Source organism: Rhinolophus hipposideros (genome assembly GCF_964194185.1).
Source record: "Rhinolophus hipposideros genome assembly, chromosome: 6".
NCBI lineage: Eukaryota > Metazoa > Chordata > Mammalia > Chiroptera > Rhinolophidae > Rhinolophus > Rhinolophus hipposideros.
This window is the reverse complement of record NC_138052.1, coordinates 50,844,974-50,861,286: the sequence shown is the minus strand read 5'-3', so window position 1 is coordinate 50,861,286 and position 16,313 is coordinate 50,844,974. Positions and strand designations below refer to the sequence as shown.

General features: G+C 37.4%; 1 protein-coding gene across 2 annotated transcripts in view; it reads left to right on the top strand.

The window, feature by feature from the left end:
• The first annotated feature begins 353 nt into the window (after positions 1–353).
• Positions 354–16,313, top strand: part of ATF2 (activating transcription factor 2) — a 72,383-nt gene continuing 56,423 nt past the window's right edge. Inside the window, exons 1-2 of one of the 2 annotated variants that reach the window (XM_081052192.1) lie at positions 354–610; positions 10,528–10,629. The gene's annotated coding sequence lies outside the window, so the exon portion shown is untranslated. The remainder of the gene's footprint in view (positions 611–10,527; positions 10,630–16,313) is intronic. The other variant, XM_081052193.1, reaches the window with a different exon arrangement.

Genomic DNA, 16,313 nt, shown 5'->3' with positions numbered 1-16,313 from the left:
GGCTCCCGGGGCTGGGCTCGGGGCACTCAGCCCGCGCTCTCCCCGGCCACTCACAGCCTTTCTAGAGTTCACCTTGCCTCTCTGCACACCGTCAAACTCTTCCCGTGACCTCACCTTCCACCTGCCCCAATGCCCCACACCCAGCCGGCTGCCAATCACAGGCTTCCGCAGGGCCGGCCTACCGAGACACTTCCATTGGCTCTGTGGTCTCGCCCCCTCCAGCACTGCTGCCCGCCCTCCGGGCGCTTCGTCCAATCATCAGCTACTGAGTGTCTTTGGTTCCGCCTCCTCCACCCCCGCCTTCCTGAAGTTCCGCCTCCTTCCCCTCAGGCCTGACGGCGTCACCTGACCCCGAGGCGCTCGGTCTGAAAGAAGGGAAGAAGGGGCGTGAGCGTGGAGGGGAGGGGCACGAGAAGAAAGGGGGGGAATGCCGGGAGTGGGGCGGGGAGAAGGCTTGTCAATCCGATCTCGCGAGAGAGGACGGAAGCCTGTGGGAGCCCGTGGCCTTTAAAGTGCCGTTCAGCCCTTTCCTCCAGGGGTAGTTTGTAAACACGGTTGATCTCAGGCCTCGCTGGCGACCGAAAGAAGCATGAATGAGTGACCTGGAAAGGTGAGCAATGATGGGGAGAGGGCCACAGGACTAGACATTGTAGGGATACGGAGAAAGAAGGCACTAACATGGCGACGTTGCTCATCATAGTCTCCACCCCCCGCTCCCCATCACCTCGGGCGCTCCTGCCTCGGTTCCTAGCCTCCCGGCGACTGTGGCTGTGCTGCCGCCTCGGCCGCCGCGCGGCGTCGGCTGCCAGAGCCCGACCGGCCGGGCCTGCCCGTTAGGTAACCGGTGTTGGTTGTTCCGGCCCCTCCCCGCTCGCACGCTTTCCTAACCAAGAGGAAAAAGGAATAACGGCTCGGAGACCCCTCCCCCCGGTTTACCTTCTCTGGTCGGTTTAGAGGGCCCGGGGCCACGCGTCGGATGCGCGCAGGGCTCGGGGAGACCCTGGGAGTGGGTTGGCTCTGGTCTCCCCACCCAGGACTCAGTGGTTGGGAACTGTGTTTGTGATGGTGGCGGGGAGGTGGGTAGGGAGACGCGGCTGGAAATAGGGTCAGGGTCTCTGGCTGCGGTGGAACACGATAGAACAAATGGTGTGGAGAACCTGGGACTTGGACGTCTCGGCCTTTTCTGTCCTTGCTGCCCGCGCCACCCCCCACTTTTTCCCGCTGGGGCGGGGCTGAGGTGTGGGTGCAGATTGATTCTGGTGTTTTCCCCCATATCTTACCTCCTTGGGTGCACTGCAGAGCTCCTGGTGGGAAATAACCTGTGCTTTTTATCAATGCCCGAAGGGCGAGCGAGAGAGAGAGAGAGTTCTGTGTTCGCTCATTGAACCGACGCTGGAAGGCGGGTGAGGGTGAAAGACCTGGCACTACTTTTGTGCCCTTAGGTGGTATAAAACTGTCTTTGCTTAATGGGGAGTCTTAGAACTGGTGAGGCCAAGCACGAAACTACAGTGAATATGATGGCATAAAAGTGATAACTCCTGACGGACCTCAGGCCTATTGAGTAATTCCTAAATTATAGTGTGAAAGCTACAATTTCTTAGGAATTTTAAATTATGGAACCGGTAACAATGCATACATTTAATGTATATATTTGAAATCGACAAAACTGTCCTCTGAGCACACTTTTTGTCCTATTTGAAGAAATTCATAACCACTGGCATTGTCAGTAATAGCCTTTCTAGGCATAATCTTTAAATAACCATGTATTCTTAGTCCATTGTAACAAAGCTATGAAGGTGAGTAGTTTGTTAAAAAGTCAACCCTACAGGGTTAAGTACCCTAATGACACATAGTAGCAGTTATGTCTCCTAATTCAATTTACTCCACTGACTTAAGGAATCCACTGTACACTTTTCAAAATAGCAGGAATATTGATATAAAGTATTATGTAAAAAAGATGTCTTTCTGAAGATCAAGTAACAGAATAAAGGAAGTTCATAGATCTTAAAGGCCATCAATAATTAACAATTAATCCTAGTCTTTGTAATTTATAGGAATCTTGCAAATTTACAGTGCTGTGTTTGCTGCTTTCCTAAAACATGTTTAATCTTTCTTTGAGAAGATGCTGCTGCCATTACGTTTTTAATTATTTGAAATACAATATTGTGGTAATTTAGAATTTAGTTGTTTATGTTTGAATTGTCAGTAAGAAAGGAGCTTTCAGGGACTTTTGTGTGTGTTTTTAAGGTACATGATGCCTTCTGTAGATCTGACTGCATTTCCTGAAAGTTCTTTTTTAAATACCTTATTAGAATATTTCATATTTGGGGCACTATATTCTATCTATTAAATTTGTATTCCAGAAATCCCTGTATTCTTTAGTTGGAGTTTTTGTTTCATATTTTTCAACTAAGATAAAAGTAGAAATGGTTATTATGTCAGCTCTTTTAACAAATAATTTTCAGGGATGATTGTTTTTGATATTCAGTATTTGGAAGCTCTGAATATCAAAAAATTATATGCTATGCATCGAATGTCTGCTACTTGTAACTAGTATTACCTGTCAAGAAATCATCTACATTTTTTCTACCTAAATTTTTGTAATTTGGAAAAGTTGGGTTTTAGTGATTTATATGTTCTCTGCTGGTATTAAAATTGTTAGATCATGTTAGGTCAACTCTGTGGATCTTATTGTTTGTATCACCTTAGGCAAATAATCAAACCTTGTTTAAAACCCAATAACAACAATTGGAAATTCAGCTGATCCTTATAGAAATCAGTACATACAGTACTTGTTATCTATTCTCTGTAATTAAAATGTACTTTAAAAAAGCTATAAATTAGCATTGCTATAGTCAGTAGTTTAACTTAGTATTTCTGTGTTTATCCTATACTCACACCTATTCCTTGAGGCTAACTAATTTACCTAAAATGCTACATGTTCTCTTAATGTAGTTTTTAATGGTGAGGTAATAGTGATAGTATTTACCTATTTGTAGGGAAAAACACCACAAAACATTTTATTTCTTTTGTTCTCTTGAGCTAAAGTTTAAAAAGTTAGAATAAGGTATAGTTTCATAGGCATTTAAGAAAGTTTGTGGATCTGTAAGGCTAACGATAATTGGAATTATTTTACATATATTATTATAAATATGTCATATGTTACAATTAATAATTATAAATACATATACAGAGAGTTCCAAATATTGTATATACATTTTAAGAAAGAAAAAAGCTGTATTAAAATTGTAATAATATATACCGATAACAAAAGATGAATACAAGTCACATTTGACTTCCGCAGTTACAAGAGGTGCTCAAATTGGTTACCGTCAGTGTGATTTTAGTAGTTTTTCCTTTCTGTATACATTTTTTTGGCACCCTCTGTATACATTTTTTTGGCACCCTCTGTATATTATATATACTATTTTCATTTATTCTGTTAACCTTGAAACTGGTATATTTGTTTACATTTTTAAGTACATTTAGTGATGCTTTTTTTCCTTGACATTTTGACAGTGGTAGTAAAGTGATTAAAAACTTTTTTTTTTTTTTTTTCAGTAAGAAGGGATGTAAATAAACAATGCTTTGGGGGCAAGTCCCATTCACCCATGTCTGTATTCTGTATCTTAAAGATAGAGGTTCTCAACCATTTTCTCTGTCTTAATACCCAAGGAATAGAAGGCACTCCCTACAGTAGTAATAGCTTATTACCACGGCGATTCTCAACAAGATTAGTGGGGAAAGACAGAGTGGGAATGATTGTAATTAGCAAAAGGCATTTCGGCAAAATACCAAGTGTATTTTGCTTATTTTGGTAGTATATGGTTACCACCATCTATAATTAAGTTCATAAATATGTTTCTTAAATGCTCTTTAGTTTGCCTAATTCATCCTAAACCTTTGTTATCCCAATTTTATAGCTTTGTTTTTCTAATTCCGCTGTTTGGGCTTGTGTGTTTCCTTTTATTTATTGAACACTTGTTAGAATAGGGTTACCAGAAATCAACTCCAATTTTGCCGTACTAACAAATAATTGTTTTCATTATTTTTGTTGCTTTCTAATTTGTGCATATACGTTGTAGTTTTTCCAAAATTATAATATTATATAGTTTTGTTTATTTCACTTTTTATAGCATTAGCATTTTTGTAATACCTTTGTAATATTTAATAGTTAATATGATATTTACCAAATGACTTAAAATTTCCTTAATTTTAAATGAACAACAGGAAAATAATTGTCTTCAGTTTCCACCTGTTTTAACACTGAATTGAACATCTCTGTACATATCTTTTTTCTTACTTGAATGATTTCCATAGGGTACTAATTTCAAATGCGATTACTAGGTCAAATGATATAAATGTTTCTACGGTTGCCACATTTTTGCCTCCCAGACAGTTGATCAAGTTTACACCGTAATCAGAATATGAATGCACCAACTTTGTCATAATTTTACCACCTTTGGAGTTGGGTTTATTAATAAAGTACGATTACTTAATGAGGAATTATTAATGGGAATAAGTTGCATTTCTTTAGCAGTGTTATTTAGTTGGCCATACCGATCTGTATTGTCTACCAGTGGTCTATCTGTGTGCTGGGACAGATACTGTATATTGCATATTTTCTGTCATTTCACTTTGTTTCTCTCAAAAGATTACTGACATTTTTTGACAATCTAATAGTACTTAAATTTTATGCAGTTTTACATAGTTTACATGTTGGGTCTTATGCCGGTTTTTTTTAATATAAGAGCTACTTTTTGAACTATAGATCTATGAGTTATAAAAATTCACAATAACATGTCTACATAGGTAACCCTTGAAATAAAGAATGTGCATGTTATAGCTAACTGGAGTTGTCGTTTCCTCAATATCATTTTCTGGTACATAGTAAGTATATAATCAATGTTTTAGGGCAATTATTAGGAGCCAGATTGCTGTAGTTCTACCACTTATCTGTGTCACCTTGAGCAAATAATATAACTTCTCTGTGCCTCAGTTTCCTTATCTTTGAGAATAATATTTAACTCCTAGCTTGTGATAATTCAAATAACGTATATACAATGCTTAAAACAGTGTTAAGAACTTAATGAGTACTGAGTATGTGGTGTGGTAATTATTATTGTTAAAGTTCATTCAGAACAATAATTTATCCCAGCTCCTCCAGGCATGTGTGTGATGTGGCTTGAAGGTAGTATATCAAGCATCTGTTTGGTAGCTTTGGCATTATAGGTGGGTTTTCCTAGAATTTTCGTAAATCCATGTGAGAGAATATCTCATATTTTTTGTTCACATACCCGCCTTCTCCCCGAGTTAGACTTTTTCTATATAAAGCTCATGCAGTATAGCATATCCATATTTTGAGATGAAAAATTGTGATATTATGATTTCCATAAAACACAATTATTATTTTCTTTTCCACCAATCCCACTTTATAAACATTTCATTGAGAACTTTCATTCTTCCTCTCCATAGTGGAAGAGATGATTAAATTAAAATATGAACCACATTTCTAATCCTTGTTCTTTTGAATTTGTTACTAATTATTCAACTATTATAACTACATCATTGGTTCTCAACCAGTGTCAAGAGTCACTGGTGTCTTTTATCATTTGTAAGGCAGGCTTTTAATAATTGTTGAAATATAGATGATGAATTGAGGGTTTTCCTGTACATTTCTTTCACTTACTTGAATTTTGACATACTTTGAGGAGAGGAGAGGGAAGCTTACCAGTGTTGTGATGGGAATTGTACTTAACCCAGACCCTATCTTATTGTGTTCTCTTAATAATGAGAATTTATTGTTCATGTACTCTTAATAGTGATGAAGATTGTGAATTATTGTAATACATTTGGGTAGGTATGAATTTCTTTTACAAAAGATAACTTTTTAGTAAGAAAAAAAGCATTGATAAATACATTTTATATATCTACCTTGAGCAAAAATAATGTTGTGGACATTATTTATATAACAGATATGATTACCAAATCTGAAGTGATGTTACTAGTAAAAGCTTGCATTAGCACTGTTCATATTCGTAGCCATTAATCTGTAAGTTCTTTGTATTTATATATGTTTAATGTTCTGTTGTAATTTTAAATTTTAAAACAAGAATTTGCTTGTCTTATATCACTTACAGATTAAAGGTCTGGGAGTAATCAAGACTCACTTAAAAAAGGAAGTTTAACTTAAATATTGGGCTACTGATATTTTTATTAAATTATATTTTGAGATGTTAGGCTGATATCACTATTCACATTACTAATAATATTCTTTCATGAATACAATATTTGAGAAAAGTCTGTGATGTTCTTTATGTATCCCATGAACTTTGAGGAGTTTCATCAAAACCCTAGTATACTTGTGGGAGTTGGATATGTGTGAAGGACTGTCATGCCTGCTCTGCGTGGGACAGAATTAAAAACTGGTGCTTTCCTCATTAAAGCTGGGCTTATATTTTTCTCACATGTGAGGAGTTTAATTTCCTTACATTGATGAACTAAGCGTTATGTACCAAATAGCCTTATGGGATGACATCAAATTCATGGGTTAAAGACTAATGTAAAAATCTTCTAAGAGTTAAACATGTTGTTCTCAGTTACTGGTTTTAAAAATAAAGAAGGTAGTAAGATTAGAATTAATTAAGCATTAGGAAAATACATTTAAAGTCAAAATAAAATACAGTAACACTGCTAATAAACTTAATAGATACTGTGTGAATACCATTTACTATAATATGTATTTTTCATGTATTATTTTCATTTATTCTTTTTGACAACCCTGTAACTGGTATACTATTTCTTACCAGAGCGGATCTTAGTGAAATCATACCATTTAAAATTTTTCTAGTATAAAAACTCAACTGTAACCTTACCAGTTCATAGCTATAGGTTTTCAAACTCTGAGATTTAAGTTTGTTATTAGGCCCAGGTTGCTATTCCCACCGTGAGCCCTAAGATCAGTCCTTGCATTTCATGGCACTCGACCAAATTTAAGAAGGAATTTATAGCACAGACCAAACTCTGTGCCTGAGGTGTCGCTGCCTTGAAGACTGGGACGCAGGCTGTCTTCCTGGGTCCTTCAGCGTTTTTGCTCGTTCTGTTACCTAATTCTGCATCACAGATCACCACATACTCTACATCTTAAAACGACACAACTTTGTCTCACAGTTTTTGTAGGGCAGAAGTCCGGACCCTCTGCTTCCAGTCTTACAAAGCCAAAATCAGTATGTTGGCAGAGCTGCATTTCTTTTTTGGAGGGTGTGGGGCAGAATCCACTTCTAGGTTCATGCGGAGACTGTAGGCTGACCGCAGTTGTAGGTCCCAGGTCCCTCTTCTGACTGTTCCTAGAAGCTGAAATGCTGTCAGTGCTGCTTTCCTCCAGGAACGGCAGGTCAGGTCCTCCCGTGCTTCTAATCTCTGTGACTGCTGCTGCAGCTGGCCCCCTCGGACTCCAAAGAGAGAACGTTCTCTGCTCATGTAATTAGATTGGGCCGCCTGGGTAACCCAGGATAATCTTCCTGTTTTAGGCTCTGTAATCTTTTTACATCTGTAAAGTCCAGTTTTCCATGTAACAGAACCTATTCACAGATTCCAGGGATTACTGTGTGGACCTCTTTGGAACGCTATTCTGCCTACTCCACTCATATATGAGCCTGAAACAAACTGATAAACTGTACCCTTGCACATTTCTAAATTGATTCCTAAAGTTTTCATCATAAATTTAAGTAGTTGGAAAAAAATAAAATTTCTGGCTTTTATAGATATTGACACCATTTTGTAAGTACCTAATTTCCATGGTGATGTGATGTTATCATTGGTTTTAAAAAACAAACTTGAATTAATTCATCTGTAACAGTTGGAAACTCTCATTGTTCCTTTTTATTATTGAACTTTTATTTAATTTCCATGTCTCTAACATTTTATTTGGATCCAGTATATTTTAATGTTTTACAGTATTTTATTAATCACCTTATCTCTGCAACAAATAGGAATTAAACTTTTCAAAGTTTCTTATTATTTCCTCTTTGCTTTATTTTCATGGAGTTCTCTGTCAGGACAGTGCATTTATGGACAATATTTTGAGGATGGAAGAGCCAGACATTAAATGAAAGTTTTTATCGTTCCTATCATCACACTGTACAATATATCTGAATTCAGAGCATTCCTAAACACAGGGCAGAACACCGTTCTTCAAGCCATGGTTTGCTGTAACAAATAATTTATAACACAGGAAAAGACACAAGTCTGATATTTAATGGTGCCTTGATTACTGGAAGCTTTAAGACACTATAAAATTATCCCCTTGTTTTGTTCCATGGAGGTTTTTACAACCTGGAGTAATGCATTGTAATGAGATTTGGTCTGGATGAGAGAGATGAGTTTTGAAATGTGGAAGAATGATGATTTAAAGAAAGTAGGCAGATCATTTTTAGGAAGGCAAATATAGGGAAGTTGAAGAGACGGAAATTGATTTTGTTAAAACTTATCCTGTTAAGATGTCCTTTGAAAAGTCTTAGTTAACCTTCAGTAATACATAAACCTATTTGAACATTGCTGCCTTGAAAGACCGTCTCTCTTTCGCTAGCTCTCGTCTTCCCACAAGGCCAGAAGCCAACTTCTCTTTACTACCCAGGATTGCCCTTGAGTATGTTAGAGTCTTCTGACTCCAAGTCCAAGACAATTAATTTCTTTCTCACGTTGATGTCTACCTTCTGGGTCCTGTTTCCTGGCACAATAACTACTACTTTTTAGAATACTTGCTGTTAGCAGTGTTTGCCCCCTTCAACAGAAGTCTGACCTTTTACCCACAGGTTAATTATATCCAAATATAAGAAGTACATGTACAATAGCTAGGGTAGGATAACAGTAATTTACCTGGAAAACCATCCCACAGAGCCATTTGTCCTTTGAATTGTTGCTTCATTTATAGTCCCTATTTTACATTTGTATCCTGGTATATCCTGTTTGGGTCCCTTTCTCTTTAAAGAATAGTCTGTATATAGAGCAGAATTTTGTTGCCAGCTTTGAAATAGTCTTTAGTTTCTGGTATTCACATTGAATTTTTAAACATATTAAGGCTGTTTCAGCCAACCTTATTCAAGATAAAGTGCAACCTCTTTGCAACAGTCTGTACAACAGGGAAATCTCCAAAGTTCATACATAGCCTAATTATGGGAGCTGAGGCCTCAAATAATGTACAGGAAGGTCTACTTTCCCTTTTACATCTTGCTTCTCTGTTCACGGCCTTTTCCTAATGCATTTGCTAACTGAACTTTCTTCCAAGTTCTTACCCACTCTCACCTTGGTCACTCCCATTACCTACATAACAGTCCCATGTAATGATTTCTGTGTTCCATGGACTGCTTATACAAGTACAATCATTTAGCTTGTTTCTTTACTCTTGCAGTGTTATTCTGGTCTTCAGATTCTTTCCCTTCTGTCACCTACACCTTGGCCTTGATTATGTAGACAAGTCCTTATGAACATTGGTCTTGCTCCGTGGCCACTTGGCAGGACTTTCTGCTTTTGAAAGCTTTCTTCAGTAGACTGCCAAGGCAGCTCTACAAGGTATCCAACCGTCTTACATTTTAGAATGAGATGAGTATGATGGTAGAAACTACTAAAATGTCCACCAGGATTCATTCCGCTATTTTTCTTTATTGTAAATGGCTTCAATTTGTAACTGAGCATGTGGCAAAATAAAGATTTTTTCCCCCAGCTGTCCTGCTAGCTGTGGCCATGTGACCTAAGTTCTGGCCTATGCAATGTCAATAGAAGTTTCCTGTGAGATTTTTGAGAAGTTTCCCCAGAGGGAGGCTATTACTTATCCTCCCTTTTCCCCTCTTCTTGCTGTCTGATCAGCAGATGTAATGGCTAGACCTTGAGCGGTTATTTTAAACCCTGAAGAGGATGCCACATGTTAAAGATGGCAAAACAACAAAGTAGAAAGAGCCTCGGCTCCTAATGAGTATGGTTCGGGACTGCCTGTGTTTATATGAGAGAAATAAACTTCTGATTTCAGCCATTGTTATTTTGAGTTTTCTGTCGCTCACATGAACCTAATCTTAACTGATTCAGGTATAAAAGGTCAAGCTGTTTCCTAGTAAGAAGCACATAGTGGGTCCCATGGACGTTGCTGTGCAGCACTGACATAAGAAACACTACTAATCTCCACAGTAAACATTGTGACGCTCAAAGCCAGCACTGCCGGTGCTGTGATAATAAAAAGCTTCATTTTTCTCCTTTCACCAAGATTCCATTGCTGTAGTCCATCCTCAAAACATACCTCTGATAGGCAATATGCTAGAAGTTATGGGAGGCCACAGGATAAACATCTTCCTGGAGCACTGAAGACTTTGGAGGGAATTTTAATTTTTATATAAAAAAATAATAGAATGGAAGGCAAAATTCACATGCATTTTAAGTATAAAATCAACATTTTTAAAATGCTATAGTGGAGTTGGACGGCATGAGGCTATTTCTTTAGATCTTGCAGAGTAATGAGTTCACTTTTTTCTGCTGTAGGGATACTTAGAAGGAAACCTGAGAAACACTGCTTGCTTGATTAGAGCCGAGGGAATTCCTGGCAGCAAAGTGAATAAAGCTCATGGCCCACCAGCTGGAAAGGTAAGAGATTTTAAGATTTTAATGCAAAAAAATGGTATTTTATCTTATGGTTGTCTCAAATGTTACTAAATTCAACAGATATTTTCAGACAGTAGTCCTCAGAATGCTAGTGTCCTACCATACTGATAGTGTTTAATAAAAAAAGAAATTTTGAGGTTCAGCAAATTTGAAAATGTCCTTTTGGAGCTACTGTGTATAGCAGCGCATAATAGTACACTGAAGACTTATATTAAAGTGTTTGATTTAGTTTAACCTAGAGGCTCCTAAACTTACCTGACTAGGGAGCCTTCTCTATAGCAAAGGGTCACAATATGAAAGTCCCAATTCTCCTAGGATTTTATAAGGATAATAACAGGAGTTATTCCAGGAGATATTTTCTGTATTTCAGAAATATTTTGGACAAAAAGTATTACCCACTCTAAGGCTGTACAAGCTAACTAAAATGTCAGAGTTGTTTGCTTTTGGATTGAATTATATCAGCGAAGTTTAATACCATGATTATTTCATGCTGATCAGAAACATTAATAGGAACTTATATAGTGCTTAATACATACCTTTATTAAACATCTAGTATGTGGCTGCCACAATGTGCTGATGTTAAAAGTTATAAAGTACAATGGTTTCTGGTCTCAAGCCATTTATAGCTTGGAGATGTAGCTTCTAAAGATGGAAGGAAAATACTGATTTAATAAATGTGGCCTGGCATACAAAATCTTTCAGAACAGGGTGGTCTGGTGATAGACTTTGTCAGATGTATTAATACACAAGCAAATTGGCCTATGCTATTGTATCTGAATCTGGAGGTTTAGAACAAAAGAAACTACCTGTATGTGTAAATATACAGTTACTCTAATTTTGACAAAAATTTGGAAAATAATGTAAATGTACATATATATTTTTGAAAAAGTAAGAAATTTTAAGCTGGTGTAAGGAGGAAAGGGTGGCAACACTTGATAATTTTTTTCCTGCATTATTCCCACTGATACCTACATTAAATAATTTTGAGCTACTTGTCCAACTTAAATGTTCAAGTCTACTGATTTGGTTAGAAGTAGTTTTCATAAAATGTAAATTCCATGAAGGCAGGGACTGTGTCTGTCTGGAGTCTAGCACAGTTCCTACCACCTTTCACATACTCAGTAAATATTTATTAACTGAGTGACTGAGTGAGAGATCTGAATTTCAGGGTAGAGGGGGACAGTGGGTGGAGGGATAGCAGAGGTGAGTGGTGTTATCTAAGAAAGAGGTAGATGAGTGGGAAGTAAGAGCATTCCAGGCTGAGAGAGGGAGCTGATTAAAAGTCTGCATAACTAGAGCCAAGAGATCAAAAGATAGCATAAGACTGGAGTGGGAGGCGGGAGTCAATCTATGCAAGGGTCCAGAAACAATGTTAAGGATATGAGGCCTTATCCTAAGAGCATTTTTTTCATAAACTGGTCCTTTCCTCTCATTTCAAATGGTACTACTGGAGTTCACACCATCATTGTCTTTCCTGAATTCAGCCGTAACTTGTACTGGTTTTCTTATGCTTAGTGTTGCCCTATCTAATGCATCCTCCACACTCCGATTAGTGTTCTTACCAACATGCCCCTGTGATTATCTAGTTCACCTCCTTAAAATCTTTCCATGTTTTCCAATAGGGTTAGGAAAACAGTTTCTTTAAAGGGCCAAACAGTACATATTTTAGGCTTCCTGGGTGCCACATATGGTCTCTGTTACTTATTTATTCTTCTTCCCTCTCTCCACTCCCCCTACCCCATACTCAGGGTACAGAAGACTCTCAAGTTACCCAGTCATAGAAGCATAGTCAGGCATCACAAACTACTTTCCGTCATCTTGGCTGTTTTCCTGTGCCTACTCCAGTCTGGCTTTCATTAATTTCTTAATAGTATGAACATGACAGAAAATACCCATCAGTCCTAAGTATGATTTTTGGATCTCTGGTGCCCACCTCGGTTTGGCTAATCTTTTTTTCCTTTTTACAAATTTCCTGAAGCAGTAATCTGATTGGCTTAACTTGGTCAGATGTGTCCCCTGGTTCGCTTGAACCAGGTATGTCAGGGTAATGGATATATGGGATCACCCTTTGTTGGTAGTCAGACTCTATGACCGGAGTATGGATGCTGAGGAGAGATGACTGCTCCAGTATGCTCCTTGTTTCCCAGGTTCCCATAGAGTCTGGGAATGTCTTTGGTATTGTATGTATATCACAGAATTAGTAGTAGTAGCTTTATTTGTTTTTCCTCCTCACTAAGCTGACTTGGAGGACATGGACCATCTTCTTATTCTTAATATGGAATTGGATACAATAGGCAGTTAGGTGTGTTCCAAATCAATTTCATAAAATAAATTGTATTAGAAATGTTTGGGAATGTTGTACATTGTAGTAAACACTTAGTATTACCCTTATTTTAAATCTGTTTTGAAATATGCTTTAAAGGTAAGAGGTTACAACATTTATAGGTCTGTAACCAATTAACTAGACCAGTCAAATTCACATTTTAGAAATTTCTGAAGCTAGTCACCACAAATTTATTATCTCCCATTTGTTAAGATTCATTTACCCATGCTATTTTCTATGAAGTGAGTTACCTCTTATTTATTTTTGATAGAAATGTAAGTCAAGCAAATGCTTTTATCCACTGAATCATTTGAATGATGGAATTCAGAAAGGCATGGGCATATTGATACTACAGTCCACAGGATCATCTATCTTGCTTAACAAATTTGACCCACATTTCATATTTTTTAAAAAAGGAAACTGTCTAGTTGGACAAATAATTGTCTGATATCACTATCACTCTTCCAGTCTCTATTGAGGTCTGGAAATTGTTCTAATATAGTATGATTCTGTTTGATCTTAACCTTGCAGTACAGAACATAGTTTTTCTGCTCTTTGACATCTCATAACATGAAAGTTATAAACCAGAAACAGAGAATTATTAGAGAATCCGTATGTTTTGTAGCATTTTTCTCATGCAACTACTGTTACAAACTACATACTAATTGTATAATGGTTATATAGTGAATTACAGTGCATATTATTTATATAAAATTTAAACGCCTGTTTTTTAAATTTAACTTTAAAAATTTTTTTAATTCCTTAAAAAAATTTTTTATCTTCAGAATCTTTTAAGGCTAAGTTGCCAGAGTGATGTCCCATTATCCCCAAATACTGTTTCCTACAATAAGACGTTCTGCAAAACCACCATACAACCATGAAACTCAAGAAATTAACATCAATATATTACTACCATCTAGTTTATACATCACATTTAAGTGTTGTCAATTATTCCAATAATGTCTTTTGTATTTATAGCAGAAAGATTCAGTCTAGAATCTCACATTGCAGTTAGTTGTTATGTTTCGTTGGTCTTTTTAAAGCTGAAACAGTTCCTCAGTCTTTCCTTGACTGTGATGACTTAAACACTTTTGGAGATTATAGGTCATTTATTTTGCTTCAGTTGGCGTTGTATAATACTTCTTCGTGATTAAATTCAGGTAATATTATCTTTTTCATGGCTATCGTGGAAATGGTGATACGTTTTCCTTGCATCCTGTTGGGGGCATGTGACAGTGATTTCCCGTGTATCTAGTGTTGTTAACGTGGAGCAGCTGACTAAGGTGATACTTGCCAGGCTTTTGTGCTATAAATTATGCTTTTGCCTTTAGTAGTTAAAATGTATTTTATAGGGAGATACTTTGAGAGTAGGTAAATATCCTGTCTTATCAAACTTTCAGTTTCTTCTTTTATATCAGTATGGATTAATGGAATCCTGTTTTTATTCACCATCTGATCCATTACTATCATTATTTATGTTGATTCTCAAATTGTCCTGGATTTGGCCACTTTCCATCCAAGTACACATGTAAGTCCTTTACTTTCTGGCACAAGATATTTAAGGCTCATCCTGTGCTTCCCCTGCTCCAGTCCTGGCTTCAAGGAGCCCAAGTTCCTTTTGGTGGAGAATGATATTTAGACAGCAAGATCTGCGTGCTGAGTGCTCTTACTACTACTGGGCTATCAGTGTTCCCAGGCCCTTTCAGTGGACACAGCTAGGGAAATATATGAATATATATGCACATACATATGTACACACTATCATCTGTGTTTCTGTGTATTATATCTATATTGAAACTCATGAGTTTACCCCAATATGGCCAAATCTCATCTAATACAAAGGCTGGATCATTCTGGATAATTACCTCCACGCATAGTGTGAATTTGCCTTTACCCACCATAGGCTTGATATATTTATATTTGCTTGTTCAGTCAATCACTGTGTGTGTGTGTAATGAATTACCTGCTGTCCCCATGTCCTCTGCTCTTGATCAAGGAGATGTCCTCCTGCTTGGCCCATATCCTTTGCCGGACTGGTGCCAACCCTATGCCCTACGTCTTGTGGATACCTCCTTAACCTGCTTGGGCATGATACCCCACATCAGGCTCTGTACCCTTCCACATATTTTCCTCGCCCAACTTGCCTCCATCTCCTCCTTCGTACCCCCCATGGACCCCTTTCTCACCCTGTTCAGGTTCTGACACTCTGCACTGGGCTGTCTCCCAATGTCCTCCCTCAGCTGCCTCCGATGAAGACACCCTTATGTATGTTTTTTCTGGAGGCTTGGATTTTATATTAATTTTAAGTTACACGAAATGGTTTGCCAGTTTCTCCCATTTTCTTCTATTCATCTTTCATTAAAGTGTTCTTATCTACTATTTTCTTATTGGCATTTTATATTATGTGTGATTTTTCTTTGATAATGGGTCAGTTGATTAACTCTACAAGTCCCAAAAGACACTTTCTGTACTATTTTTTTTAAAGGCGATTTACATAAGAACTGCCTAGTTGGTAGGCACAGAATAGCAAAGTGTAATATGTTTAGTAGAGCAAAGCATACCATTTGGCAGGCGTAGTGTAGCAGGGGAAAGGTTCTTGTCCCATGGTTTGTTTTTTTTGTTTTTAACTTTGAGTAAGTCATTTCATTCTCTGGAACCGCATTTGTAGGTTGAGTAGTTAGGACCAGACCAGGAACAGAATGAGGTACATGATCACAAATCCATATCAGAAGAAAGAGCCAGTGATCTATATTTGAGAGAATGTTGGCCTGACATTCTATTTTTTAAAGAATCAGCAAAGGGAGCATTTCACAGATAACTGTAAAGGACCATTTTATATATATATGAAAAAGTTCAACCTTATTAGTGTGTCAGGATACGCAACTTTAAAATTAGTTTTTTCACTAATCTGACTAAAATGTTAAAAAATAGTATCACGTATTGGTGTGTGTATTGAGAAATGAGTTCCTACTATACACTATTTGTACAGTAGAAGTCAACACTATATTTGCGGGCAGTTCAGCAATGTAAATCAAAAGCTTTAAAAATATGCCTTCACTTTGACATAGTAATTTCACGTCCAGAATGCATCCTGTAGAAATTAAAGGTGTTACGCAAAAATTTCTCCTCAAGAATATTCATTGAGGGTAAAAATCCACTAATGGAGAATTAGTTATAAATGTCTTGTCTGTATGGTGGAAGACCATATAGCTATTAAAAATGACGTCTAACATTTAATGATACCACTATTTAATCATGTGGCGGAATGCAGATAATTATGTTTTAAAGGAAGTTGTACTGTTTTTACAGTTTTTAAAGTTATGTATCTGTATACATTGATGAG